This window comes from Asterias amurensis, chromosome 11 (assembly GCF_032118995.1).
Source record: "Asterias amurensis chromosome 11, ASM3211899v1".
In the NCBI taxonomy this organism is placed as follows: Eukaryota; Metazoa; Echinodermata; class Asteroidea; order Forcipulatida; family Asteriidae; genus Asterias; species Asterias amurensis.
Genome location: NC_092658.1, coordinates 13,584,135 through 13,589,865, shown reverse-complemented (window position 1 = coordinate 13,589,865; position 5,731 = coordinate 13,584,135). Strand labels below are relative to the sequence as shown.

At 38.3% G+C, this 5,731-nt stretch overlaps 1 long non-coding RNA gene across 1 annotated transcript; it reads right to left on the bottom strand.

Moving 5' to 3' along the window:
* Positions 1 to 1,021: 1,021 nt before the first annotated feature.
* Positions 1,022 to 4,817, bottom strand: LOC139944500 (uncharacterized). Its single transcript, XR_011786970.1, has 4 exons — positions 4,157 to 4,817; positions 3,328 to 3,451; positions 2,667 to 2,797; positions 1,022 to 1,771 (listed from the first exon to the last, which is right to left on the bottom strand). It is a non-coding gene; the product is annotated as an uncharacterized lncRNA (long non-coding RNA).
* Between the last annotated feature and the right edge of the window lie 914 nt (positions 4,818 to 5,731).

The window sequence follows — 5,731 nt, the reverse complement described above, 5'->3', positions numbered from 1 at the left end:
TTTACATTATTGGTTTAAATCAAAGTGCACCCCCCCCCCCCCCCCACCCAACACCACTGGACAAAAGGCTTTTTGACTCAGTTGGTATTAATTAAAGGAACACGTTGCCTTGGATCGGTCGAGTTGGTCTTTGAAAAGCGTATGTAACCGTTTGTTATAGAATGCATAATAGTTAGAAAGATATTCTAAAAGTAGAATATAATGATCCACACAAGTATCTATCAAAATTTCGTGGTTTTCCTTTTACCTTGTCGACAAACACGGTCGGCCATTTATAGGAGTCAAATTTTTGACTCCCATAAATGGTCGACCGTGTTAGTTCGCAAAGTAAAAGCAAAACCACGCAATTTCTAAGGCAAATATGTGTGGATCATTGTAATCTACTTTTTAAACATCTTTCTAACCATATGCATTTTATAACAAACGGTTACAAACGCTATTCAAAGACCAACTCGACCAATCCAAGGCAACGTGTTCCTTTAATAGTTATTAGTTATAGTTGTACTTCTTTACAAAGCTTAGACCAACATATGATTTTCCTATAATAGTTTAAAGGCACTGGACATGTTTGGTAATTGTCAAAAAAACAGCATTCTCACTTGATGTATCAAAATATAGGTATAAAATTATAAATCTGTGAAAATGTTGGTACATTTGGTCAACTGCAAGAAAATAAACACCCTTGTTGCACGAAATTTGTGCTTTTTAGAACCCTGAGAAAGAAAGCAGGCGTGAAGTCTTTCTCAGATTCAAATATTTTAGTGAGAAATTAACTTTTTTTTTTTTTAATTAGTACCCACAGAGAGTCGTTTTGCACAATGTTTTATCACCAGCTCTCCCTTGCTCGTTTCTGAGTAAGTTTATTATGCTAATTAGTATTTTGAGTAATTACCAAACATGTCCACTGCCTTTAACTGCACATTAAAGGGACATGTTGCCTTAGATCGGGCGCTTTTGCCTGTAAAAAGTGCTTGAAACATTTATTATGAGATAAAAATGGTTGGAAAGATGTTGTAAGAAGTATGCCTGTGTGGTTTCCTGTTTGCTTCATGAACTAAACGCGGTCCGCCATTTTGTGGAGTCAAAACATTTGTACTACAAATTGGTGGACCATGTTATAGTTCACAAAGTAGAACCACACAATTGCAAGACGAATTTGTGTAAATCAATGATTTGTAAACAAAAACGCTCAATCGAGGGTAACGTGTCTCTATAAACTTTTTCCCCCAGGGTCTTTTCTGCCTTTCTTATGCAGCTACCATAGGGAAACAAAACACCAGAAATGCACTTTTTTGATTGGACAATTTTGAAAATTTGTTGAAACTTTTTTTTTTTTTTTTACTTTTTGCAACTGCATTTCGAATGGCAGAAAAGACCTACAGGAGGCAAAAACTAGATTCATTATCTCCAGGGCCCAATTTCATAGAGCTGTCTAGCGGCAAACTTTGTGCTTACTGTGCAAGTTTCCATTTCATAGCGCTGCTATTAAATTGTAAGCACACAAAAAGTTATGCAAACCTTTTGGTGCTTACCTTTTGGTGCAAAAAGTTACGCAAACCTTTTGGTGTGAAAATGAATGACGTAACAATACAAAGAAAAGGTGAATGCGCAAGATGGCTGCCTAATGCCACAATAAGCATGAAAATTTGTTGCCATTAAGCAGTGCTATGAAATTGGGTCCAGGTTTGTCCTCAAGCAGTGGAAAGCAACTGAGAAGATCGAGACAGCACTCTGTTCATCTTGTGGGAGATGATCTTGAAACTAGGAGTCTCTGTGAAAGAAATGGAGGAATAAGACAAGTGAACTTTGAGCCTGATTAACAAACAGTGACCTTTAAAGAAATTGCAATAAATAACCCCAGAAAGACTAAAGACTAGAATTTTGTTTTAAAAGGAAAACAACCCAACACAGCAGTATGCAAAACTTTTGAAAAAGGTGAAACAACAAGTTAAAGTGAAGGTTAAATTGTAAAAAACAAAGGTTTCCTTTTTGAAAAACCCAAAACCCCCAACTAATTAAAATTAAGGGTGAGGCGATCAAGCGAAATTAGTCTTTTTTAGACCTGAGTAATTAATAAATTTGTTTGTACATTTTAAAATAGCATGGTCAAAGCTTTAATACTGTTAAATCCCATGTTGATACCACTTTTGGTTTGAAAGTTGTGAAAGTAGAAACACCCATGTATGCGAAAGAATATTTTCTTTTAATGCTAATTTGAACCCCTTTTTGATGTTATTTATCAGAAGTTGCCCAAAATAAAATAAGACATTTTGAGATTTAAATACAAACAAACAACTTTTTGAAAATTGTACCCTTATATTGGCCTGTTTTGACTTGTTTCTCCTCCATACTGATATTTCTGACAAATGAAACCATTTAGCGTGATAGCATCACATGGTGCGCTCGATTAGCATCGCCGGGTTGACCGTGCGGTGCTCATTCGGATGAGCCCCTGACAAGAGCTGAAACGAATGATCACTCGCCATCTCGTGGTGACGTCATGCACATCGGACCAGCCCCAAGTTACCCGTTCCACAAGCAGGGCACTTAGGGCTGACCCGAGTGAGCTCCTGGAATGACGTCAAAGCTATTCGAACATAACGGGTCAGATCAGGGTCAACCTGAAGAAGCTAATCAAACGCACCCACTGTTATCTTTAGTTTTACCTTTATAGATCAAAGTACAGATAAATCATGTTTCACAAGAATGAAGAGTCATCAACATCAGGGTCTCAGAGCACCACCTCCTTAGAAAAATGAAATCATCCCAGCGCCTTTATGTATCTTGTATCAAACTCCTGTGAACAAAATGAGGTACTTTGTTAGATTGTTGAACATTGTATTTAAAACCAGGGGCGGATCCAGGATTTTTCAAACATGCGCGAATCCAGGATTTGTTTAAGAATGCGAAAGCACCCACCAGGCATGTGCAGGGTCAAATTTTATGGCTCTGCTTACTGAAAGCAAAGAATTAGCCCTTATGGTCGCTTACTTCAAGCATATTTTGCGTATTAGCAAGGTATTTATGCCTGTGCATAATCCACATTGGCATTCAGCTAAGTACGTATGCAGTACCAGAATTAAACACAAATTTTCAATTAAGATGCATTGCTGACTTCAAAATGTTAATTTATAATTAAGGTTAACCCAGGGGAAAAAAGTGGGGCGAGGGGAAACAATCCTTCCCCCCCCCCCCACCACCCCCCTCTCTCTCTCCTTTATTTCCGACAAAAACAGGGGGGGGTTCGCAGCTGAATTCAAAAGAAGAGGATGTTCCAGGGCAAACAGAAGAAGAAGAAAAAACACGTGTTTCAATAAAGAATTTTACCTCCAAGGATCACAGCAGTAAACCTACATCCCACACATGGTAGACTGATCAAGAGCACCAACTCCTTGGGTGAATGGCATGATCTCAGTTACTGGTCCTGAAAGCTCCACATGTCACCAAGTTACTGTGAAACAAATGAGGGTTTGGTTTCATTACAAAACAAAGCATTTCAAAGAAACAGGACAAGTTTTGTAATTGTCAAAGACCAGTACTCTCACTTGGTGTGTACCAACATACGCATAAAATAACAAAACTGTGAACATTCAGGCTCGATTGGTCCTTAAAGTCCAAGAGAATAATGAAAGAAAAAACATCCTCTTTGCACAACTTTGTGTGCTTTCAGCTGAAGTCTATTATTATTTGAGTGAGAAATTACCTCTCTCTGAAAATCTATGCTACTTCAGAGGGATTCGTTTCCTCACAATGTTTTATACTATCAAACGCTCTCCATTGCTCGTTACTAAGAAAAAATTTTTGCCAACATCAACATTACACCGAAAGAGTGCCACTTCACTGGCAGAGTGCCACTTCATCGGGCAAGTTACATCATCTGCGCGACAGGTTCTCAAAGCTTCTCATGCCAAAGTGCTATGACATAATGAGGTATTGGTTAACTTAAAGGAACTGGTGCCTTGGATAGGATGAGTTGGTCTATAAAAAGCTTTTGGAACCGTTTGTTATAAAATGCATATGGTTAGAAAGATATTTTAAAAGTAGAATACAATGATCCACACAAATTTGCCTTGAAATTGCGTTTTCCTTTTAATTTGCGAACTACCACGGTCAGCCATTTATGGTTGTCAAAAAAAAAGAAATTCTTCAATTTTACCTTCTGCAGCCAAATAGTACATCTTTCATGGAAGGCAGGTGTCACGACGAAAGATACTGACGACAAAGCGTTGCATAGAGCATCACCTACTCACAGAGTAATCATCCAACCTACAAAAAAGCTCAAATTACCAAACTGCTGTGAAAAAAAGGCAAATGTTGTTTCATTAAAGGCACTGTGGACACTGTTGGTAAATACTCAAGTTAATTGTAAGCACAGAAAAATTGCAACAAGCAATGGAGAGCTGTTGACAGTAATTGATACCCAAGTTACTGAAGGAGAAATTGGCCAGTAGCTCTTACATCTTGAAGTGAAGAAGATTTCAATTGAACAAGAAAATGTAAACGGTGATCTGGCGATTGAAGAATGAGGTCAAGACGAAAGATACTGACCACAAAGCGTTAATGAAGACTAGTCCCAAACTGATACCCTAGTTACTGAAGGAGAAATTGGCCAGTAGCTCTTACATCTTGAAGTGAAGAAGATTTTAATTGAACAAGAAGAGAAAAATGTCCACAATAAATGTTGTATGAAGAGAAATCTCCCATGTGAACGATGATCTGGAGATTGAAGAATAAAGAACTTGAGACGAAAGATACTGACGACAAAGCGTTAATGACAATCTTGGAGGTTAAAGTAGAAGAAAGGCCCACGATGGAGGAGAACTGACATCTTCTTCTAGGTCCAAACCAGGCACTGACAGATGTTGAGCCAGCTTAATTAGCCTGGGGTGTAGTTTATTGTCATACTCCAGGACAACATAGTTCCATCGGGGGGGGGGAGGGGGTAACTTAATGGTGTGTTTGTATGTAGAATGTAGACTTGCATCGAAGGAGAACACTTCCATTTTTTTTTTTTTTTTTCAAGTTTCCATTTTGAGCAAAAGAGGTACTCTTGTAATCAGTGCTACAGATATGCACCAAAGAATTTAAACTTTTTGCAACAGAAACATGAAAAGAAAAAATTGAAGGAGAACGAGTTCTTGAAGAAGACTAGTCCCAAATTGATACCCTAGTTACTGAAGGAGAAATTGGCCGGTAGCTCTTACAACTTGAAGTGAAGAAGATTTCAGATGAACAATGAAATGTGAATGGTGATCTGGAGATTGAAGAATGAAGAACTCAAACGAAAGATACAGACGACAAAGCGTTAACGACAATCTTGGAGGTTAAAGGTGAAGAAAGGCCCATGATGGAGGAGAACTGACATCTTCTTCTAGGTCCAAACCAGGCACTGACAGATATTGAGCCAGCTTAAATAGCCTGGGGTGTAGTTTATTGTCATACTCCAGGACAACATAGTTCCATCGGGGGGAGGGGGGGAGGGGGTAACTTAATGGTGTGTTTGTATGTAGAATGTAGACTTGCATCGAAGGAGAACATTTGCATTCTTTTTCTTTCAAGTTTCCATTTTCAGCAAAAGAGGTACTCTTGTAATCAGTGCTACAGATATGCACCAAAGAATTTAAACTTTTTGCAACAGAAACATGAAAAGAAAAAAACGAAGTAGAACGAGTTCTTGAAGAAGATTAGTCCCAAATTGATACCCTAGTTACTGAAGGAGAAATTGGCCGGT